At 44.3% G+C, this 25,798-nt stretch overlaps 1 pseudogene; it reads right to left on the bottom strand.

Annotated features, from left to right (window-relative positions):
* LOC135548311 (netrin receptor UNC5C-like) overlaps positions 1-25,798 on the bottom strand; it is a 257,700-nt pseudogene that overhangs the window by 128,434 nt on the left and 103,468 nt on the right.

Raw genomic sequence — 25,798 nt, 5'->3', positions numbered from 1 at the left:
GGCGTATAACGCGAACATGTATCAACCCAAAGTTGTGTGTTCGCATCTCATCACGAACAACTTTAGCATTTGAGCTACTTAGCAACTTTTCAACAACTTACTACTTTTTAGCTACTTAGCATGTTAGCTAACCCTTCCCCTGACCCTACTTTACATAGGACTCTGGGAAGTACATATTGTATATTTTGTATTTTCATACCATATCATACGAATTGTATCATATGAAATGGATGATGGACAACCACAAATGAATTACATACCATACGAAACGTAACATATCATACTAAATGGAGTATATCGGATTTATGTACAGAATAATCCAAAACGCTCTGAGACCAGGTTGAGTATCTACATAGCACAAGCAGCAGGCAGGCTGATCAAGCATGTCATCCACATGTCATCCAGCTTGATCCCAGGAACGGTAGTTGCTGCTTTTGCAACAGCTAATGGGGACCCTAATAAAATAACAAATAACAAATGTTCATATTCAGACTGGACCAATCTCTACTGCAATCATGTTGACTAGTTAATACGATGAGGAAAACATGTACTGTATTCACACTCCCAACAATATAGGATGCCAGCTCATGATTGTTCTGTAGAATTCTGGGACTTCAAACAAAAGGAGGCTGCTTATCTTTGTTAATCAATGTGATCGTTACAGGGACTTTATGTCTCATCAGAGGGGACTGAGGTCAGATCGTGACATCATGCCCTGACATCATGCATTCGCTCAACTAGAACTATTACTAATATTTACTCTGTCAAATATGAGATTGTTTCATTACAGTTCTGACTACACACATGGAGGGGTTGAAATATACTTCTGGTATCATAACTCATGCAAACGAACCACTCCTTACCGATGCCATTATAGTGATCAGTGATCTGAGATGTCACCATCCCATCTCACACCCACTCACTGTCCATTAGTATGATACAAAATAATTTCCCAATCTGTCCCATTAAACGATAGCTGGTGTGGTGCTCTGAGTCTGGATGGACCCATTGGAGATGATTCATTATTAAAGCAATCATTAGCACTGGCTAGCGTTAGCTCCTTTTATTGATCAGTCACTGACGAGCAGGCTGCTAGAGCAGCAGTCACTGAGGGGGGAGGAGGGGAGGATGGGGTAAGTAAGTACCCTGATTATCTGTCGCCCAAATGAAGAGCACCACTCCTGCTTGATGCTACCAGACATAACTCTTACAGGATGGATGGTGAGCTGTCTATCTCCAGTGTGCCTTACACTGCTACTCTGCTCATACATATAATTAACTCTGGGCTCATTTGTTCAAATCAATGGCTACAGGTCACTGGAGCCTAGAACTAGATATCAGCTTTGGTCCAGCTCTCAGCACTAGGCGTCTAATGGATTATCATTTTGACCATCTGCATACAGTAGGTGTTCCTACCTTATGCAAACATAGGTAGCTACAGTTTTTATTAGATCAAAATAATAAAAGTTAGTCTGGGTCTTTGAAAAGCACTATTCAAAATACTAGAATAGCCTGATCAAAATGTATCAATCAAACTCAAATCCGAGCACGATGGAAATCATATTTGGTAACGACGAAAAAACTCCCTGCCAGCGTTTGAGAGGTGAGATCAATGGTGCACGTCTAACGTGGGTGTTCCTCTAGTGAGGCGGCACTGCATGACTTCTAAAGCAGGGCCATGGTAGAGCACAGCACTAATGATGCTGTTCCTCAGCCTGGGTAGGAAGGAGAGGCAGGAGATGCAGCAACCCACTAGTCTCTCTGTTTCTATTTCTGCACTCTGATACAATGATACATATACAGGAGATACAGACAGCGGTAGAGAGGCTTTGGCTGAAACCTGCTGTCTGATTGACAACACAACATGCCCTGCTTCCCCTTCAATCTCTCCTTCACTTGTCTCACCCTCTCAATGTCTTGCTCTCTCCTGCTTTCTATTTCTCTCCATCTCTCTCCTTCGCTCTCTCACTCTATAAATGTATTTTCAATTTCAATTGAAGGGTTTTATTGGCATGGAAAATATATGTTAACATTGCCAAAGAGTAGCCCTCTCCACCACTCTCTCTCCATCTTGCAGTCTCTCTCTCCATCTCTCTCTCTCTCTCTCTCTCTCTCTCTCTCTCTCTCTCTCTCTCTCTCTCTCTCTCTCTCTCTCTCTCTCTCTCTCTCTCTGTTGTCGATAGACGGAGAGAGCGAGAGAGAGAAAGGGAGCGGTAGAGACAGAGAGAGAGCGAGAGAGAGAAAGAGAGAGAGAGAGAGAGAGAACGAGAGAGAGAGAGAGAGAGAGAGAGCGAGAGCTGTGTCATGATAAATTGGGCATCAGATAATATTTCCTGCAGAGGTTCCAGCAGTTCCAGTATTGACCAGGGCCTCATGGCCAGCCTCTCCTCTTTCTGGACTCCTCTTCTGTTAATCTGGGGAAATCAGAGACGACTGGAGTGGGCTGAGAGAGAGAGAGAGAGAGAGAGAGAGAGAGAGAGAGAGAGAGAGAGAGAGAGAGAGAGAGAGAGACAGAGACAGATAGAGAGAGAGAGAGAATGAGAGAGAGAGAGTCTGCATAGCCTGTGGGCTTCAGTGCGGGGAGTGTGGTTTGTGTATGTGTGGGTGTGGGTGCGCGTGTGTGTGGTTGAATGAGTGTGGGTAGCCTCTGGGGCTGGGTTTGTGGAGCGTGGTGTGGGTATGCTGTGTGGGTTGGTTTGCTTGTAGATGTTTTTAGCAAATACGATTTCTGACATGATGGCAAGGGGGTACCACTGCTAACCTCTTATTTTCAACCTCTTCTCTTCTAATGTCAACGTTGCAAAACACTTCTTCACAGTCTATATAACAGTTCAAGTACAGCCCCAAAATGAAAAGATAATGGATGTTTCAAGTTCTCTGACTGTTTTCATATCTGCTCTGGTATACAGTGGGGAGAACTATTTGACACACTGCCGATTTTGCAGGTTTTCCTACTTACAAAGCATGTAGAGGTCTGTAATTTTTATCATAGGTAAACTTCAACTGTGAGAGACAGAATCTAAAACAGAAATCCAGAAAATCACATTGTACGACTTTTAAGGATTTAATTTGCATTTTATTGCATGACATAAGTATTTGATCACCTACAAACCAGTAAGAATTCCGGCTCTCACAGACCTGTTTTTCTTTAAGAAGCCCTCCTGTTCTCCACTCATTACCTGTATTAACTGCACCTGTTTGAACTCAATACCTGTATAAAAGACACCTGTCCACACACTCAATCAAACAGACTCCAACCTCTCCACAATGGCCAAGACCAGAGAGCTGTGTAAGGACATCAGGGATAAAATTGTAGACCTGCACAAGGCTGGGATGGGCTACAGGACAATAGGCAAGCAGCTTGGTGAGAAGGCAACAACTGTTGGTGCAATTATTAGAAAATGGAAGAAGTTCAAGATGACGGTCAATCACCCTCAGTCTGGGGCTCCATGCAAGATCTCACCTCGTGGGACTACACGGCAGGACCTGGTCAATGACCTGAAGAGAGCTGGGACCACAGTCTCAAAGAAAACCATTAGTAACACACTACGCCGTCATGGATTAAAATACTGCAGCGCACGCAAGATCCCCCTGCTCAAGCCAGCGCATGTCCAGGCCCGTCTGATGTTTGCAATGACCCTCTGGATGATCCAGAGGAGGAATGGGAGAAGGTCATGTGGTCTGATGAGACAAAAATAGAGTTTTTTGGTCTAAACTCCACTCGCCGTGTTTGGAGGAAAAAGAAGGATGAGTACAACCCCAAAACACCATCCTAACCATGAAGCTTGGAGGTGGAAACATCATTCTTTGGGAATGCTTTTCTGCAAAGGGGACAAGACGACTGCACCATATTGAGGGGAGGATGGATGGAGCCATGTATCGCGAGATCTTGGCCAACAACCTCCTTCTCTCAGTAAGAGCATTGAAGATGGGTCGTGGCTGGGTCTTCCAGCATGACAACGACCCGAAACACACAGCCAGGGCAACTAAGGAGTGGCTCCGTAAGAAGCATCTCAAGGTCCTGGAGTGGCCTAGCCAGTCTCCAACCTGAACCCAATAGAAAATCTTTGGAGGGAGCTGAAAGTCCGTATTGCCCAGCGACAGCCCCGAAACCTGAAGGATCTGGAGAAGGTCTGTATGGAGGAGTGGGCCAAAATCCCTGCGGCAGTGTGTGCAAACCTGGTCAAGAACTACAGGAAACATATGATCTCTGTAATTGCAAACAAAGGTTTCTGTACCAAATATTAAGTTCTGCTTTTCTGATGTATCAAATACTTATGTCATGCAAAAAATGCAAATGAATTACTTAAAAATCATACAATGTGATTTTCTGGATTTTTGTTTTAGATTCTGTCTCTCACAGTTGAAGTGTACCTATGATAAAAATGACAGACTTTGTAAGTAGGAAAACCTGCAAAATCGGCAGTGTGTCAAATACATGTTCTCCCCACTGTATATCAACTTAGTGAACAAAAACTGATCTTTCATGACATAGACTGACCAGGTGAAAGCTATGATCCCTTATTGATGTCACCTGTTAAATCCACTTCAATCAGTGTAGATGAAGTGGAGCAGACAGGTTAAAGAATGATTTTTAAGCCTTGAGACATGGAGTGTGTGTGTGTGTGTGTGTGTGCCATTCAGATGGTGAATGGGCAAGATCAAATATTTAAGTGCCTTTGAACGGGGTATGGTATAGATGCCAGCTACACCGGTTTGAGTGTGTCAAGAACTGCAATGGGTTTTTCACACTCAATAGTTGCCCGTGTGTATCAAGAATGGTCCACCACCCAAAGGACATCCAACTTGACACAACTGTGGAAAGCATTGGAGTCGACATGGACCAGCATCCCTGTGGAACAAGTTTGACACCTTGAACTGAGGCTGTTCTGAAGGGAAAAGGGGGTGCAACTAAATATCAGGAAGGTGTTCCTAATGTTTTGATCAGTCAGTGTGTATAGTATCTGTGTGTGTGTTGCTCTGTTTGGAACATGTTGAAGTATGTTCCACCCTGGTGTCTGTTTATTTAAAGAAAGTATGCATGTGAGAGGGGGAATTGAGAGAGTCTGTGCACATATGTGATTATGCGTATGTGTGTGTGTGCAGGGATGTGTGTGTGTGTGTGTGCCTGTGGGTGCAGGGATGTGTGTATGTGTGCCAGTGGGTGCAGGGATGTGTGTGTGTGTGTGTATTCCAGTGAGTGCAGCGATATGTGTGTGTCTCTGAGCCCCGGGATTAAAGAGGGTAAATGCTGTGTGATTGCTACCTGTGGGCTACAAAAAGAAGTCAATTTCCCCCTTTGGCAGCTGAATACAGCCAATCAGCCGAATGGTGCTGTGTGTAATGTCTGTGGAGCCCAGAGGAGCAGGGTTTAGTCAGAAACAGCCTCAGCCCCTCCACTCTGGGATTCACCATTCAACCTCTACATGAGTGGGGGCTAAACACGCCACACACCTGCACACATCCAAACATACTGTATGCACGTACATGTAAGCACACATATTCACACACGAACGTGCATATGCATATGCGCATGCACGCGCGCACACACGCACACACACACAAGCGAGAGGTGACAATCAGGGAACACTAGTGTAAGCAGAAAGGACTGACAAACAGAGAAAGAGATGGATAATGGACGTCTGCCTTGGTAAGCAGAAGGTCCAGTCTCTTTCTGTTGGACTATCTACAGGCCAGGACTGTCTACTGTGCTCACTGGGTCCAAACCAGGGTGGGGGTGGGGATGACTTGGTTTCTGGGGGGGTGAGGGTGGGGGTGGGGGTGGGGATGAGGGTGGGGATGAGGGGGGTGGGGTTGGGGATGAGGGGGGGGGGGGGGGGGGATGATGAGGGTGGGGATGGAGGGGGTTGGGGATGGGGGTGGGGGTGGGGATGAGAGTTGAGATGTGGATGAGAGTGTGGATGAGAGTTGGGGTGGGGGTGGGAATGAGGGTGTGGGTTCAGGGTGGGAATGAGGGTGTGGGTTCAGGGTGGGGGTGGGGATGAGGGTGGGGGTGAGAGTTGGGGTGGGGATGAGAGTTGGGGTGGGGGTGGGAATGAGTTGGGGGTTCAGGGGATGGGTGGGGATGGGGTGGGGGTGAGAGTTGGGGTGGGGATGAGAGTTGGGGTGGGGGTGAGGGTGAGGATGAAGGTGTGGAGGACTTGCGTCAGACATAAGGGTTTAGCATCAAACATCATTCACTCACACTGATAATGACTGATGTAAAGAGAAACAGTAGGAGAGAAGAAGAGAGCGATAGAAGAAAAGGGAATTGAGTGAGGAGATAAGGACACAGATAGAGAGAGGGAGAGAGAGAGAGAGAGAGAGAGAGAGAGAGAGAGAGAGGATAAGAACAGAGAGAGATAAAGAGAGAGAGACAATAGTGTCTGAAGGAGAAAAGTATGCCTCTGTCTGTGTTGTGTCTCAGCCTTAATGATGTCCAGTTTCAACTCTTTCAGACAGAGCCTCTGCAGTGACAGACTAGTATTGGTGCAGCCCTGTGTTAAAATATCTCTTTCAGTTTAACAAGACTGTCGCTATGCTACAAAAATCCTCTTCTCATTAACCGTGTGTGTGTGGATGTGTATGTGTCAGCATGTGCGTGGTGGTTCTAGGGGTGTGGTAAAGGGCATAGTAAAGTTTTCACTGAATAATTCATCGCCTTGATTTTCTGACCGAACTGCGTAGCTGAAGGGTGAGTCTGGGTCTGTTTGTCTCAGTGTCTGTGCTGTCTGTTCGACCTCAACCATGTTGATCTCCTTTGTTCATGTTTAAAGGTTTGGTCCATGTTGATCATTAAATGCACTCCAGGGTTGATAAAACACCACAACCAGATACAGTGCATATGAGAAAAACAATCACACTGGTAGTTTTACTGACCCGAGTTCTCGTCCACCCTCTCCTCTACGGTGTGTTCTTTCTGGTGGACCCACTCGCTGTTGCATTTGAAGTAGATCTGAGTGGCGGGCGTGGCCTTGCAGTAGAGATTGACAGGTTTGTTCTTGACGATGTACGCCTCCTCGGGCTCCATCAGGAACACTGGGAGGGGCTCCGGAGGGTCCGAGGGGAAGGTCTCTGGCAGATCACCCAATCCCATGAAGTCATCATCATCTCTCACTGCAGAAAGAGACAGAGAGAGAGTAGGGAGAGAGAGAGAGAGAGAGAGTGGTAGGAGAGAGAGAGAAAGAGAGAGGAAGAAGGGAGAGAGAGAGAGAGAGAGAGAGGAAGGAGAGAGACGAAGGAGAGAGAGAGAGGAAGGAGAGAGAGAAAAAGGAGAGAGAGGAAGGAGAGGGAGAGTGGTGAGAGAGAGAGAGAGCGAGAGGAAGGAGAGGGAGAGAGAGAGAGAGAGAGAGGAAGGAGAGAGAGTGAGAAAGAGAGGAAGGCGAGAGAGAGAGAGGAAGGAGAGCGCGCGAGAGAGAGCGAGAGAGAGAGAGGGGAGAGAGAGAAAGAGAGAGAAAGGAGAGAGAGAAGAAGGCGAGAGAGGAAGGCGAGAGAGGAAGGAGAGAGAGAAGAAGGAGAGAGAGGAAGGAGAAAGAGAGAAAGGAGAGGGAGGGGTGGAAATAAAACAAGAGGATAATGTGTTATTACCATCATCTTTGCATGGGATTATTGTATCCCAATTTGCACACTGTGCCATCCCTATATTTGATGGTCCTGAATGTTTAGACAGGTGTATTTTAGAGTCCAGGAAGGTTCTGGGATTCTTCCCATGCAGACAGGATTTAAACACCAGTCTGGCTGGCGTAACCTCATGCAGTTATTACTGCTGTCTACTGACTGGGAAGGAGGGAAGAGATAATATGAGATGATGAGAACCAGAGTTCAGGGGTTGAGAGGGAGGAGAAGAAGAAGGCCAGGTGAAACGTTCTCACACACAGGATATCTAACAACGACGACCCCAGGCTTTTGGCCCTGTTTAGTCCATTCCTGGGATAGTTCAGCTGCAGACAGATATACGCTTCCCTGTAATTACAGGTCTCTTTCATCCCATACCTTCTTAAATGACACAAGAACACACACACACACATGCACACACACACACACAAACTCACACACAAGTTCCCGACTCCTTGAAGAGAGAAAGATGAAGCCCATTCGACACTCCATTTGTCACCTCCAGAACTGTTCTATTCTTACCATCGAACCGGTGGACATCAATTATTCACCAGTCTACCCGAAAGAATCCAGTGTGTCAGAGAGAGACACAGAGAAAAGGAGAGAGTGAAACAGAATGAGAGAAATAAAGGACAGAGACAGAGAGAGAGAGAGGGTGAAGCAGAGAGAGAGAGAGCCAGAGAAAGAGAGAGAGAGAGAAAAAGAGAAAGAGAGCGATGGAGAGATATGGCGACAGAGACAGAGAGGGATAGCATAAAGGTTTATCAGCACCATCAGTAATTCTTCCATGTCCCTCTATCTCTCCTCTCTCCCTCTCTCTCTCTCTCTCTCTCTCTCTCTCTCTCTGTGGTGTCCAGACATACTGGAGCCTTGTTGTCTGCATCAGGCCTCCAGGTCTCCCAGACAGACGCTGCTGCTGTCTGAGCAGTAAATAGTGCCTGTGTGGATATTTCTCTTTCCTCTCATGATCTCTAGCTAACATTCTAATGTTATCTCCTCTCTCTCTGCCATAGATTGGAGCTGATCGCTCTGACAATAAAGGCCGGAGGTGCCCTCAATCATCCAAGCCCTCGATTAGAAAACTACCAGGTTAGTGTGTGTGTGCTTGTGTGTTTGTGTGTGTGAATGTGTGTCTGAGTGTGTGTGTGTGGAGCAGTGTGTCTGCTATTCATCACCATGGGTGCTAAATCACTCCTCTCTATCCTCAGCTCCTGATATAGTGCTAATTGAGGAGAAGCAGTAAACTAGGAGTGACCTTTAACCCCTTACCTGTGACCTCTCTTCCTCACAGGTGTGTGTGGATGGGTTGAGTGCTCAGTACTCACCACGAGTCACGACAGGCAGGAGAGGAGAGCTGTGCTGGGTGTGGGTTGATGCACTTCCATTCTCACTAAATGGCTAATAACTACACACACTTTCCTCCCCAAGGGCAATCTATAGAGACTATTCTCCACTATTACAATATATTGTATCAGAACTTTTGGAGGTAGCTTTACAGTGCACCTTGGCTATGGCCCACTCTCCACCCAGGCCCAGGGACCCTGAACCAGAAACAATGGAAGAAAGCAGAGGAACCTCATTAAAGAAAGTGTTAGCCTCCTTTCACCCTCTACTGCTTCTATCTCTCTATCTCTTTCCTTCCCTCGCTCCCTCTCCCTCCCTCTGTGTCTGACCGTTGGGCTGGAGTTCAGAAACAAGCATGAAAGAATTCAGAACGTTGTTCCACACGCACGCACGCACGCACACACACACACATACACACACACACACACACACACACACACACACACACACACACACACACACACACACACACACACACACACAATACACTCTGGAATGCATCAACTTCTAGAGTGTAAGAAATCCTAAATACAAGGGAATGGTTGCAGCCCTCCAGTGAAAAACAGCCCATAAATGGAAAAAGAAACCACATGATACTTGAAAGACCCTGACTCTTAAACAATCTGACTGGCCTTCGCTCTCTAGTCAATAGAATATAGAACAAGAACAAGCTCAAAGAGTAGTTCTATCTCCATTTCTCTCTCCTTCCATCTCTCTTTTCCTCTCTCAGTTTCTCAGTTCCTCCCTCTGCTCCAACGCACCAACAGCACACACTCCACTGCAGCATGAGGTTGGAATAATACTGTGAAATTGTGAAAATTATAATAATTCCCTTTTAGTGTAAGAGATGTTCTGGCCTTCCATGGTGACATCACCATGTGGTAAATGAGTTAATAGACCAATAGGAACGAGAGTTTCAAACCTCTCTGCCAATAATATATTTTCAGTTTACCCCCCTATTCAAACCACTTTAAGACAGTTCTAGCAAAATTATTGCTTGAGAAGTTTCTCTTTGCTAAGAAGCTTTTCTTGTTTGTTTTTGACCATTTTCACTGAAAACAATCACATTAAGGTACTTAATTGAGATTAAATCAGCTGACGATATTGCCTGGCCTTGGTGCTTTGATGGTCATAGAGGCCCAGTGGGATGGACTTCTATCTGTTCTGCTAACACCAAAGTGATCTGAGAGCCAGACTGATGCCCTGCCTCCAGGCTACAGTGCTTCTGCTGACACTGCGGCGCCCACCCAACAGTCACACTGGACGTGTGAAACAGGAAACACAACAGAACCAGAGGAAATAAACTGGAGCTAGACTTCCGATTCCAAACAACAGCTAGCTAATCGCCTGTAAGAATCATTTTGTCTGTATCTGATAGTTTTGAAAATGACTGCATAAGTTACCGGCATACTTATTGGGTTCAAAATAATTATTCTGAGAAACATATTTCTTTTGTTGGCTTGTTTAGACTCATAACTTTTCTGTAATAATCTATTTAATAAGCCATATGCCTAAACTGTTTTATATGCAATATACTGACTGTCAAGCATTTCCTCGACTAGATTTCAATAGGATATTTTTGAATTGCGTCTATATTTTAGAGAGTTTACATTTTATTCAACTGCTATTGTCTTCCATAATTGGAGGTGTTTCCTAATTTGTATTATGTGTCTTATTACTGAATATTTCAAGACCCCAATTGAATATTACTTGAATGTTATATTAGGTTTAAACTAAGTAAATCCCTCACAATTGAGAGTAAACTGTAAGGAATACAACTAAATATGAAGTGTGTTTTGGAGGACAACGAATGGAATGTGTTACAGTAATTCATAACTTACCTGCCTATTACACCGTCCGAAGCAGAGGCATTATGATTATCAATTCCTCTCCAGAGTAAATACAAAACAAGCTCAGATTATTGAAATCTCAAGCACAGAAGAGGAAATAATTTGTCATGGAAGCCCCTGTAAATGTCAAATATGTTCATGGTGAGATGAAAGGCAGGACTCCCAGCCACCACCCTCCTACAGAGATGAGTGGCTACCATTGACAGTACAGAGACAAGCCGTGTGTGTGTGTGTGTGTGTGTGTGTGTGTGTGTGTGTGTGTGTGTGTGTGTGTGTGTGTGTGTGTGTGTGTGTGTGTGTGTGTGTGTGTGTGTGTGTGTGTGTGTGTGTGTGTGTGTGTGTGTGTGTGTGTGTACGTGTGTATGTGTCATGATGCAATCAGGTGATCAAGGAAAGATGAGCCATATGACACTGTGACAGGCCCACATTAAACACAATCTGAGATTAAACAGTGAAAGTCACCTAGTAGAATGCTACTTGAGTAAAATACTAAAAATATTTGGATTTAAATATACTTCAGTACAAGTTTAAATAATTTTAAATTCCTTATACTAAGCAAAGCAGACGGCCACATTTCTATTTTTATTTTTACAGATAGCCAGGGGGCACACTCCAACACTCAGACATCATTTACAAACCAAGCATGTGTTTAGTGAGTCTGCCAGATCAGAGGCAGTAGTGATGACCAGGGATGTTCTCTTGATAAGTGTGTGAATTTAACAATTTTCCTGTCCTGTTAAGCTTTCAAAATGTATCGAGTACTTTTGTGTGTCAGGGAAAATGTAGGGAGTAAAAAGTACATACATTTCCTTAGGAATGTAGTGAAGTAAAAGTAAAAGTTGCCAAAAAAATAAATAGTAAAGTAAAGTAAAGTATACCCCAAAAAACTACTTAAGTAGTACTTGAAAGTATTTTTTACTTAAGTACTTTACACCAGTGCCCGTCCGGTATAGAGAGCATGTGCCCTGCAGGCCTTTAGTTCAGAGAGATGAAAAGCTCCTGTAAAAAGCTAATGGACCTGTCGATTAAGGGAGGTTTCCCTATGCTGCTAGATGCTACTTTGTGTATCACGGAGGCCTTCAGTGGCCTTTCTTTCCTTTGAATGCAGCAGTGTAATGTCCCTGTGTCTGTCTGTACAGTTGTGGTCAAAAGTTTTGAGAATGAAACAAATATTAATTTCCACAAAGTTTGCTGCTTCAGTGTCTTTAGATATTTTTGTCAGATGTTACTATGAAATACTGACGTATAATTACAAGCATTTCATAAGTGTCAAAGGCGTTTATTGACAATTACATGAAGTTGATGCAAAGAGTCAATATTTGCAGTGTTGACCCTTCTTTTTCAAGACCTCTGCAATCTGCTCTGGCATGCTGTCAATTAACTTCTGGGCCACATCCTGAGAGTCCATGCAACTCATTGTGTGACTTGTTAAGCATTTATTTAAATCCTGAACTTATTTAGGCTTGTCATAACCAAGGGGTTGAATACTTATTGACTCAAGACATTTCAGCTTTTCATTTTTAATTCATTTCACAAAATGTAATCTAAAAACACATTTCCATTTTGCCATTATGGGGTGACACAGTGACACAGTGACACATCTGAAATGAATCATGTTTTTATTCAGGCTGAAACAAAATGTGGAATAGGTCAAGGGGTGTGATTTCTGAAGGCACTGTTGAAGAAGAGTAAGAAACTTTGTATGCAGGGTTCATTTCTGAGCTGTCTGAATATGACTCCATTATGCCTGTTTGAGACTACTATATTGCTGAACTAAGTGTCTTTGAGAATGTTTATAATTTGTCTCTATTGGTCTGGGAATGCGTATTGTTTTCCTCTGTCTTTCTGTGATGTTGCCGTATGTTATATAGTTGCTCTGTACGTGTGATGACAGCTGGTGAATGCTCCTCCCTGACACCATAGTGGAAGATAAGCTCTATTCTATCTCTCCACAACCAGATTTATTGTCCCCAGGAAGCCACTCTATCAACTGGGCCGCCGTTTCCCCTCCATGAGCGGAGAGTCAAGTGTGAACACAGATGAACGTGGGCATAAATCTTCTCCTCTCCTTTTCCTTTCCTCCTCTATTCCCCACACACTCCTCTGCTCTTCACTTGGCTGATGCTTTCTCTCCTCTCATCCCAACCCTTATTCTTATACTCCTACTATCCTCCATTCTCTCCTCTCATCCCAACCCTTATTCTTATACTCTTACTGTCCTCCATTCTCTCCTCTCATCCCAACCCTTATTCTTATACTCCTACTATCCTCCATTCTCTCCTCTCATCCCAACCCTTATTCTTATACTCTTACTGTCCTCCATTCTCTCCTCTCATCCCAACCCTTATTCTTATACTCCTACTGTCCTCCATTCTCTCCTCTCATCCCAACCCTTATTCTTATACTCCTACTGTCCTCCATTCTCTCCTCCCATCCCAACCCTTATTCTTATACTCCTACTGTCCTCCATTCTCTCCTCTCATCCCAACCCTTATTCTTATACTCCTACTGTCCTCCATTCTCTCCTCTCATCCCAACCCTTATTCTTATACTCTTACTGTCCTCCATTCTCTCCTCTCATCCCAACCCTTATTCTTATACTCTTACTGTCCTCCATTCTCTCCTCTCATCCCAACCCTTATTCTTATACTCCTACTGTCCTCCATTCTCTCCTCCCATCCCAACCCTTATTCTTATACTCCTACTGTCCTCCATTCTCTCCTCCCATCCCAACCCTTATTCTTATACTCCTACTGTCCTCCATTCTCTCCTCTCATCCCAACCCTTATTCTTATACTCCTACTGTCCTCCATTCCCTCCTCTCGTCTCTCCACTCCTCCTTTCTGCCTGACCGTTTCTCTCCCTTAAAGATAGAAATCCACGAGGGGAAACTGCACCAATGTTTGCCCCCAGCTCCTTCCTTATTGTTTTTGTTTTGTTGTTGAAACGAGGAAGGAGCCTCTCATGTCAAAGGGGGAATAACAGTGTTTGTTGTTTGCAGTAACTTGTTTGTTGTTGTAATATCCCAACCGGACGTGGCCGTTTCACAACGAAGGATTCCAGCTTTAAGGACAATGGACAATACATGGGCATGGGCAAGGAATGTTCTACAGTAGGGAATGCTTTTAGGGAAATCCAGTAGGCCTGTACAGTGATCTGTAAAGAATTTGAGTCCACCACCATTATCTGATATAAGACCACGCTGTCACGCAAAGTGTCACAAGACAGTGAGCACTGTCAATCAGAGCCACCTATTATCACCGTGTTCCCAGCACATCTCCCCATTACATTGAGTGAACATAAATCAATGCTAAAGACTCCCTTCAATCAATACTGGCTGTCTTGAAATAAGTAAAGACCAATACTAGACTGGTGGCTCAAATCTATATGGACGACTCTGTTCTCACAAACACAGAAACATTGAAACACTACCATAAACAACCCACATGATGAATGCATATGCTCCCATGCACTCAGCAATCTACTTTCATTTCTCGTCTTCTCCCCCTGTATACACTAATGTAGCCATACACTCAGAGAGAGAGATAGAAAGACAGCGAGAGCATATTCCCCCCTCTCCCAACACAGATGACGCTAGGAGCAGCAGATATTTATTGGGTAGCATTAGAGGCCCAGTGACCCCTCCCATGTCCTGTGCTCTCTACTGAAGAGTGCTAAACACACTCATATTTCATCCCCTGGGACCATGGGACCCGGGACCGAGAGAGACAGAGAGGTGGGGGGAGGGAGAGAGAGCGAGAGGAGGAGAGAGAGAAGGGGGGGAGAGAGAGAGAGAGAGAGAGATAGAGAGAGACCGAGTTGAGTAAACCAAATGAATAATTCAATCTGGTGCTTCAAGAGTAGTCCAATTCATGCATCTTATCTTAAACAGAGTAAGTGATGTAATTGCAAAAATGTATCTGCAAAAATTGATTTTGCCCACCTCAGCATGGCAGTGCGCGAGGCTGGAGAGCTGCAGCAGTAGTGGGATGGGAGAGTGGGCCTGGAGATAAGCGTAGAAAATGTGCTAAATGAGAAATGGACATGCTTTCGATAAACTTCACTCTGTTTCTCACTCCTACCTTTTTCTCTTTCCTCTCCCTCTCTCTTTCTTTCTCTCCCTCCACATTCCTTGTTCTCTTTCCTCTCCCTCTCTCTATATGTTCTCTCTCACCTCTCTCTGTCTCTCTCTCAGATTAAAAGGTTTTTCATTGGGAAGCCAGGGCAGATCGCCTGGTGCTTTCAGATCAAGGACAGAAATAGCACAACACAATATCAGAAATGCCCAGCACAAACAGCCAGTTGAAATTACTAATAACACCAATATGGCCACCTCATTTCTGTCTAGTTCTTTATTTTACATACAGTACAGTTCCGTTTCTCTCTCTCTCTGTAATTATTTTTCTCTCTCTGCCTCCCCCCCTTCTCTCCCTTTCTCTTTTTGTACATTGAGTGCATGATTTCAAGCCCCCTATATGAAGAGTTTTATTCCAAAACGCTATATATTAATTTTCAGAAACGTTGGTAAATTTGACTTGATTGTTTAAAGAAATGATGAAAGAGATTGGTGTGTTTTCTCACTATCTAATCATGGCATGAGGTTGTCAATGACAGACATGTATTTGTTTCAAATCTCACACTTACTGGTTTCATTTCAGAGAGACAAATACTCATGCAAAATGCAATATATGTGGCTCACTCTCAGAGAAATAAGTTGTACTGCTATAGGTTTTACACAGTCAAATGTAACAAATAACTACATTGTATTCAAAGAAATGTACAAATTAAACATTTGTGACATCAATATTTTAAAAAATGTATTCAATACAGTAATATGCGTTCTGTATGTAAAACATTTACATTTGACATTTTAGTCATTTATCAGATTCTATTATCCAGAGACTTACAGTGAATATACAGGATACAAAAAATGCATTCTAGCTAAACAACAGATATATAGCATTTTGCAATAAAACACATTTTCATACACATCTAAAATCTTTAAATGAAAAATCTGAGAACAGTAATACTTTACCCACACAAATCAAGGAACCCACAGGGAATCATTTCTGATGGAGAAACACATGTGAAAAATGCGTGGATAATAAAGTCTTCGTATAAACGTTGACCCAGCCCTCCACCCTCCACCCACTCCAGCTCTCTGGTCTTTCTCTGGCAGTAGGCCGTCTGCATTCCAGAGCCATAGGACCTGGACCTCATCCAACTGATCTTATGGTGCCAGAGATGACAAGGTCACGGTGGTCAGATAATGACCCTAACCAGAAAAACAAGAGCAGCATAGACTGTTGTTTCGCACAGGCCAGGGCAGGCTCTGAGAGACTATGATGGCTGAAGAGATGGATGAGTGATCTACTTAATACAGACAGGCAGACAGGCAGAGAGAGAGAGAGAGAGAGAGAGAGAGAGATCGGCAAGTAGCGGTTAGAATTTGTTCTTAACTTGCTTGCCTAGTTAAATAAAGGTTAAATTCAACATCAATAAAACACCAGTAACTGAAAGGTTGCTAGTTTGAATCCCCGAGACGTTGATAATGGCAGACCCTGGCCGTGACCCCACTCTACAAGGATTGGGATACGCAAAAACACATTTCCAAGTCACACATGTATTAATACACACTTGAAATAGGACAAATATGAGCACCCACCATTATTATTAGTATTACAGACAGACATACAGAGAGACAGAGACTGGCAAGAGGACACTGGAAGGCCGAGACACACAGAGCCACTCCCTCATTTCATTACAGGGAGAGACAGGAAGACTGATCCTGAACCAGCACAGGTCGTTCTTATAAAATACAGTCCAATACACTGCCTCCCTATATGAAATACAGCCATGAAAAATATGCTGCAGTTTAGAAAAGAGAGGGAATCTTTCTGAGGTTTAATTCTGCATTCTGAGGAAATTAATTCCCAGGGTGTCATGGAAACGGAGGCTCACTGTACTGCAGCGGGAATACAAAGGCTATGTGCATAAGCAAGAGGTGGCACAACCCTTCTGCAAAACTCTAGATAGACAACGCTGGATTGATGCATTCAGCTGATTTGTTACAAGGTCAGAATTATTCTGGTTTACAGGAAATATTGGAAATATGTTGTTCTTGACAGTTTTCAAAAAGTGAGATTGCATTAAATTTTGTTTATGCGTTCTTCTGGGATGAGTGATAATGCTGATCATACATTTATAGAAACATGTTTCACTTTCCTCTCATTTTCTTCCCTTTTTCTCACCATCCTCTTTCCTCTCTCTACTGTAGCTCCCTCTTTCCTCTCTCTACTGTAGCTCCCTCTTTCCTCTCTCGACTGCAGCTCCCTCTTTCCTCTCTCTACTGTAGCTCCCTCTTTCCTCTCTCTACTGTAGCTCCCTCTTTCCTCTCTCGACTGCAGCTCCCTCTTTCCTCTCTCTACTGTAGCTCCCTCTTTCCTCTCTCGACTGCAGCTCCCTCTTTCCTCTCTCTACTGTAGCTTCCTCTTTCCTCTCTCTACTGTAGCTCCCTCTTTCCTCTCTCTACTGTAGCTCCCTCTTTCCTCTCTCTACTGCAGCTCCCTCGTTCCTCTCTCTACTGCAGCTCCCTCTTTCCTCTCTCTACTGCAGCTCCCTCGTTCCTCTCTCTACTGCAGCTCCCTCTTTCCTCTCTACTGCAGCTCCCTCTTTCCTCTCTCTACTGTAGCTCCCTCTTTCCTCTCTACTGTAGCTCCCTCTTTCCTCTCTCTACTGCAGCTCCCTCGTTCCTCTCTCTACTGCAGCTCCCTCTTTCCTCTCTCTACTGCAGCTCCCTCGTTCCTCTCTCTACTGCAGCTCCCTCTTTCCTCTCTACTGCAGCTCCCTCTTTCCTCTCTCTACTGTAGCTCCCTCTTTCCTCATCTATCTTTATGTGCTGCATCACTCTCTCCTCTCCTTCCTTTGCTCTCTCCTGGATGAAAAGACATTTTGGTGCTTGATTGGAGAATGATGCTGCTACTTAGAGAGTCGCTCCATCAGTGGTGAGGGAGGAGAGGAAGGGAGAAGAGAAAAGAGGGGGAAGAGAAAAGCTCAAGAGGAGTAGTGGCTCCCTGGGGCGCTGTAGTTGTGATGGGTGAGCTGTCAAACGCCCCATTGTCCAAATTACCCAGAAAGCACTGTGTCACCACCCGGGACTAATTTACGATGTGGCTCTGTGCGGCACAGCCATCAGTCTGAGAGAGAGAGAGTGGGAGGAAGAGGATGGATATTAGGAGGTACTGTGTAGAGCCCCAGGTGAAGCCCCTTACTGACACTCTACAGGAGGGCAGCCAAAGCCAAATAATCTCACTCTACAGGTCTCCCTCTCAACCCCTAATGAAACACCTAGTGTGGTGTACACCATCTACAGTTCACAGCAGGTTAGGTTGCTCTCTCACTACAGAGTTAACCAGCCTATCTGACACTGCCTAAATGACATGGATGAGATTCTATCTCTGTCTTTGAATGGTAACATTCTCAAATAATGAACACCACCCACATGTACAGTAACCACTAGGCTTACTGTTTTAGGACCCCTCCATTGTTGACAGATAGAGGGTCCAGGCCTTGGCTAGTCCTTGGCCCTAATAATTGCTGTAGCCCCTGTACCGTCCAGACACTCTGGTGCCCCTGCTGCCCCTGTCTCCTCTTGTCACATGTCAAATCCCTGGGTGCCAAGGGGTGGACGGGGGCAGCACCCTACCCCGGCGCGGGCTGCCAAGCGAATCGGAGGCTGTCAGAGGAGACGTGTCACACTCTCTGACCCCTGGCTGTGCCCAATGGCTGCAGGCGGACCACACAGCACTCTAATTGGCCTAGAGCAGCAGGATGACCAATACCGAGAGGTCTGAGGAACACACATACAGTACACTCACACACATATACCCATGTACACACACACTGGAATAAGTAGTTTCATAAGTAGTTTCATAAATACATCAAGTGCGGCGTCTGGTTGCTCCTCTCTACACACCACAGACCAGCAAATATTCTTTACATCATCAACATAAGAATCACAACAAAACTTATTGTATTACCTCTTATACACTATATTAGGCCCAGCCTTTGGCACTTTGGTTGTCCTAGATATGGCTAATATATTGTGATCACTACATCCTACGGGTTTGGATACTGCTTTAAAGCAAATATCTGCAGCATTAGTAAAGATGTGATCAATACATGTTGATGATTTAATTCCTCTGCTGCTTGTAACTACCCTGGTAGGTTAACTGACAACCTGATCCAGGTTGCAGGCACTGGTTACAGTTTGAATGTCACGACTTCGGTCCCTCTCCTTGTTCGGGCGGCGTTCGGCGGTCGACGTCACTGGCCTTCTAGCCATCACTGATCCATTTTTCATTTTCCATTGGTTTTGTCTTGTCTTCACACCTGGTTCCAATCCCATCAATTACATGTTGTGTATTTAACCCTCTGTATCCCCTCATGTCCTTGACGGAGATGGTTTGTTTGTATGTGATGTATTATGTTGGTGTTGGGTTTTGTTCCCACTTTTGTTATTTTGTACATTTTGGTTTTTGGAGTTTTATCAGCATTTATTAAACAACTCCGTTTTACCAAGTGCGTTCTCCTGCACCTGACTTCCCTGCCACCAACACACACCCTTTACATTGAAGTTTTTTCCTGAGTGGGCAGCTTGATGATAGCCAGTCAATATTTAAATCATCCAGAAAATATACTTCTCTGTTGATATCACATACAATATCAAGCATTTCACACATATTATCTAGATACTGACTGTTAGCACTTGGTGGTCTACAGCAGCTTCCCACAAGAATGGGCTTTAGGTGAGGCAGATGAACCTTTAGTCATATTTATTTATTTTGACCTTCATTTAACTAGGCAAGTCAGTTAAGAACAAATTCTTATTTTCAATGACGGCCTAGGAATAGTGGGTTAACTGCCTGTTCAGGGGCAGAACGACAGATTTGTATCTTGTCAGCTCGGGAATATGAACTTGCAACCTTTCGGTTACTCGTCCAACTCTCTAACCACTAGGCTACCCTGTCGCCCCATATTGCTTCAACAGTATTTACCATTAGATCGTCTCTAAGCTTTACAGGAACGTGGTTCTGAGTATAGACAGCAACACCGCCTCCGTTGGCATTTCTGTCTTCGGTAGATGTTAGAACCATGTATTGCTACCACTGTCTCATCAAAGGTATTATCTACGTAAGTTTCAGAGATGAATGTCATCTGATACAAGCAAGTTATTGACTTCATGGACCTTGTTTCTTAGACTACTATGGGCAATTTTTAGTGGGAAGCTTATCAGAGGTAGTCTTACTCGTGTTATTTACATTGGAGCTGAGTGGTCTTCCTTCTATTGCACACCGCCTCAGTGCTAACAGTGTAACTCTGGTTTATAGGCTCATGATTACTGCTTACAATAGCTGTAGAATAAATAGATGTATTCGGTGGAATTAGGGGTACATACATTAAATTACTTACATTGTGTTTGCCAATGGCCCTAAAATCATGTACATTTGATGCAGCATTATAACGACTCAGTGTCACAATGGTAGGGATTAACTGAGCAGGTCTTGGATCATTTACAAGTCATTGTTTCAACACAGCCTTGAAATGTGTGGACAGAGTCCAGGAGCCAAGATGTACTCCATCATTCCTGTTAAGTATCTTCTGTTTCAAGGTGTCAGAGTTATCAATAAAACTGACTCCAGCAGAGCTACAGTCGTCTTTTAGCCAGATGTGTAATGCCAGCAGTCTGCTGAGTCTTTCGTCTTTTAGCCAGATGTGTAATGCCAGCAGTCTGCTGAGTCTTTCGTCTTTTAGCCAGATGTGTAATGCCAGCAGTCTGCTGAGTCTTTCGTCTTTTAGCCAGATGTGTAATGCCAGCAGTCTGCTGAGTCTTTCGTCTTTTAGTCTGCTGAGAGCCAGATGTGTAATGCCAGCAGTCTGCTGAGTCTTTCGTCTTTTAGCCAGATGTGTAATGCCAGCAGTCTGCTGAGTCTTTCGTCTTTTAGCCAGATGTGTAATGCCAGCAGTCTGCTGAGTCTTTCGTCTTTTAGCCAGATGTGTAATGCCAGCAGTCTGCTGAGTCTTTCGTCTTTTAGCCAGATGTGTAATGCCAGCAGTCTGCTGAGTCTTTCGCCTTTTAATGCCAGATGTGTAATGCCAGCAGTCTGCTGAGTCTTTCGTCTTTTAGCCAGATGTGTAATGCCAGCAGTCTGCTGAGTCCAGATGTGTAATGCCAGCAGTCTGCTGAGTCTTTCGTCTTTTAGCCAGATGTGTAATGCCAGCAGTCTGCTGAGTCTTTCGTCTTTTAGCCAGATGTGTAATGCCAGCAGTCTGCTGAGTCTTTCGTCTTTTAGCCAGATGTGTAATGCCAGCAGTCTGCTGAGTCTTTCGTCTTTTAGCCAGATGTGTAATGCCAGCAGTCTGCTGAGTCTTTCGCCTTTTAGCCAGATGTGTAATTTTAGCCAGATGTGTAATGCCAGCAGTCTGCTGAGTCTTTCGTCTTTTAGCCAGATGTGTAATGCCAGCAGTCTGCTGAATCTTTCACACCCGCGGCACAACGATGGTACCAGACCTGAAATGATTGACAGTTTTTTTGGAGTCTTTTAATGCTAAAATCAGTTCTTTAAAATCCATCTTGAAATGTTCCGAGTTAGCCCACCTGATGTCGTTTGACCCCACACGGACTACAACAATGTCAGCTCCCGGCATCTGTGGTAGAACAGTCAGAAGCAGCCTTGTTATGTCCTGTACTCGTGCGCCTGGGTAGCACAGGGTTTTTGCCTTGGGGACCAAGATGTTTCTCACCATAGAGCTGCGTATGATGACAGCTGGTAATGTTGAATGGGTCAGTCTCTCAGGCAGCCTTGAGGTCTGGTGAGGCTGTGAGCGCCGAGGATCTGCCATGCCAAACCACAGCAACCATAGAATCGTAAATACTAATTTGATTTCTATGATTCCAACAGTTCACCCAAGTGTTTTGATCTAAATCACAAGTCAAATCGCAATGGCAATATTTGGTAGCAAGAAAAAAAACGCAATGAGATTATTTGACCATATCGTGCATTCCTATCACCAGGCATAATCAGTTTCACAAACACGTTCAGGTCACAAGATACACTGCTCTAATCATATGTTCTGACACCCCACCATAATAGCTATGCCATTTCTCTAATGTGTTCTTTCAGGGCATGGTCTGTAGAGCTGGCATAATTGTTTTGTGAAAAGACAGAGAAATGGTTTACCAGGAATTCTGACTCATCCTTTTAATGAGGCTCTGTGTCTTGGACTTTTCTAATTCAACTATTAATATTTTCCTGAAATCCAGAAACAGTCTGCTAGGTTTCCTCCCTCTGTCCTCAGTCACCCTTCTCTTTAGTATTCAGGGTCATGCCCACGAGGGCAGGAGTGTACACTACATCTTATCATAACATCTGAGAAAATTACAAATGACCAATTCAGATCCCACATCAATCATGACCCCGTGAAGAGATGAGAACAGCAGCTTAATAGGAACAATCACACAAAGGAGAGAAGAGAAGAGGGAATACACACACACACACACACACACACACACATAGACAAAAGTGGGCTACTTTACAAACATATGTATATAAGCAGCAGCCTTTTTCTTTCATTCATGGTCTCTTTCTCACTCTGTCTTTCCCCCACACACACACACACACACACACACACACACACACACACACACACACACACACACACAGAAGGGGGTGAAGTTGGAAAGGGCATACATATTGTACATCCATTACACACAGTGCTAATCTGAGTGGAATGGATGTTGATGATAATTACCAAGGCAAACAACAGCTAGACAGGAGAATTACCCTGTCAACCTGCCATGTTCAATGTGTCATACTCACAAGACAGATAGGGGAGCTACAGGAAAGAGTTTTGAGGGACCACCGCGGTGTTTACTAGGAGGCACACATATACACATGCACGCATGCAAATGCACACAAACATGTGCAGTGCACACACACACACGCACAAAACAGACCCACACATGAAGACACACACACACGCCTGGCAGCTTTTTAGCTGATGTACTCTAAAGGCGGTAAGTGTGCCATGTGTGAGACAGTGTCCCCCGTGAACAGTTTATTCTGCCTATCTGTCAATGAGTCTGGCTGCTAAGGGTGCTCCCCTGAGTCTTACACACACACATGCAGGCGCACACACACACACACTAGTCCCTATTTTTCCTAACACCCCATCTCCCTGTCTCTCAGCTCTGTGGGAGAGGAACCATGAAAAGGCATACAGTACTAAATCCCACCCTCATTCACTGAGCCCCCCATCCCATCCCATAAAAGCAGGATGGTTACCCTATCCTCTCTGTCCCATCTCTTTCCAGATGACATGAATAGTCTGTGGCAACACCAGTATCATAATATTTTTTCTATGGCAAAAAATGAAAACATGAAGTAGACCAAAGTATTTGTTCCTTTAAAATATGGTTTGCTATAGCTTGGAAAATAAATACATGTGATTCTGGATGACAACATAATGGTGTCTTGCTTTGGTGAGTGAGTGAGAGAGAGCGCAAGAGCAAGAGCCGAGAGAGTGTGTTTCAAATGTAACGTTTTAATGTTGTGTGCAATGAAATGCCTTTCTTGCCAGCTCCAAAACCAAAAATGCAGTAATCAATATCAATGTAGCACTAAAAATAACACAAGGTAGAACAAAAACATGAGAACTAAAAATATGAAGAACATGAGAAAGTAAGAAGCTACAGTATATACAGAGGGAACACCCCCCTATCCACATCGATGGAACAGTAGTGGAGAGAGTAGCAAGTTTTAAGTTCCTCGGCATACACATCACAGACAAACTGAATTGGTCCACTCACACAGACAGCATCGTGAAGAAGGCGCAGCAGCGCCTCTTCAACCTCAGGAGGCTGAAGAAATTCGGCTTGTCACCAAAAGCACTCACAAACTTCTACAGATGCACAATCGAGAGCATCCTGGCGGGCTGTATCACCGCCTGGTATGGCAACTGCTCCGCCCTCAACCGTAAGGCTCTCCAGAGGGTAGTGAGGTCTGCACAACGCATCACCGGGGCAAACTACCTGCCCTCCAGGACACCTACACCACCCGATGTTACAGGAAGGCCATAAAGATCATCAAGGACATCAACCACCCGAGCCACTGCCTGTTCACCCCGCTATCATCCAGAAGGCGAGGTCAGTACAGGTGCATCAAAGCTGGGACCGAGAGACTGAAAAACAGCTTCTATCTCAAGGCCATCAGACTGTTAAACAGCCACCACTAACATTGAGTGGCTGCTGCCAACACACTGACACTGACTCAACTCCAGCCACTTTAATAATGGGAATTGATGGGAAATGATGTAAATATATCACTAGCCACTTTAAACAATGCTACCTTATATAATGTTACTTACCCTACATTATTCATCTCATATGCATACGTATATACTGTACTCTATATCATCGACTGCATCCTTATGTAATACATGTATCACTAGCCACTTTAACTATGCCACTTTGTTTACATACTCATCTCATATGTATATACTGTACTCGATACCATCTACTGTATCTTGCCTATGCTGCTCTGTACCATCACTCATTCATATATCCTTATGTACATATTCTTTATCCCCTTACACTGTGTATAAGACAGTAGTTTAGGAATTGTTAGTTAGATTACTTGTTGGTTATTACTGCATTGTCGGAACTAGAAGCACAAGCAGTTCGCTACACTCGCATTAACATCTGCTAACCATGTGTATGTGACAAATAAAATTTGATTTGATTTGATTTGATTCGTACACGGTCAATTCTAATACCATATTTACAATGTGCAGGGATACTGGAGTGATAGAGGTAGATATGTATAGGGGTAAGGTGACTAGGCATCAGGATATATTATAAACAGAATAACAGCAGCATAGATGATTGCATGTGTGTCATGAACACTTAGGGAGAAAAGGTGTAGATTCATGCGCAGAGCGCGGCAGGGGTTTGTTTCGCCTTCGCAGAAGGCAGGAATCGTGGTCACAGACAGGCAATGATCAAACACAGGTAGGCAAGCAGGAAGGTGAATCAAAATTAGAACTGAAGGCTATAACAACCGAGCTAGGAAAAGGCTTAGTAGAGTCAAAACAAACAATATCTCACAAAGGCACAAACAGAAAGAACTGAACTAAATAAGGAGCTGATGAGACCAGGTGAGTAACAAACACAGGTGAAATCAATTAACAAAAATGAAAGACAGGGCTACGTTCAAGAACACAAAGAAACAGGGCTACGTTCAAGAACACAGAAAACAAGGTTGACTAAGAAAATAAGCCCAGAACCTTACAATGTGAGTGTGTGTGCATGTGTGTAGAGTCAGTATAAATGTGTGTGCATGTCATGTGTGTGTTGGAGTGTCCGTGTGCGTGAGTGTGTAGAGTCCTGTGAGTGTGTAGAGTCCTGTGAGTGTGTAGAGTCCTGTGAGTGTGCATAGAGACTACAAAATATACAAATTAAAGGGTCAACTCAGATAGTCCATGTAGCCATTCTGTCAGCTATTTAGCTATCTAATGGCTTGGGGATAGAAGCTGTTCAGGAGCCTGTTGGTGTCAGACTTGATGCACAGGTACCGCTTGCATTGCGTATATGGTTTGGGTGGCTGGAGTCTTTGGCCTTCCTTCCACACTGCCTGATATAGAGGTCCTGGATGGCAGGGAGCTCGACCCCAGTAATGTACTGGGCTGTCCATACCACCTGTCCGTACCATGTAGCGACATGCGGTGGCTGTTGCCATACAGTACCAAGCAGTGATGCAGCCAGTCAAGATGCTGTCAATGGTGCAGCTGTAGAACTGTTAGAGGATTTGAGGGCCCATGCCAAACCTTTTCAACCTCCAGAGAGGGAAGATGCACTGTCACGCCTTCTTCACAACTGTGCGCGTGTGAGGGAACCATTTTAAATCCTTAGTAATTTGGACACGAGGAACTTG

This window comes from Oncorhynchus masou, chromosome 11, assembly GCF_036934945.1.
Source record: "Oncorhynchus masou masou isolate Uvic2021 chromosome 11, UVic_Omas_1.1, whole genome shotgun sequence".
Classification (NCBI taxonomy): domain Eukaryota; kingdom Metazoa; phylum Chordata; class Actinopteri; order Salmoniformes; family Salmonidae; genus Oncorhynchus; species Oncorhynchus masou.
This window is presented reverse-complemented; position numbering and strand designations above follow the sequence as displayed.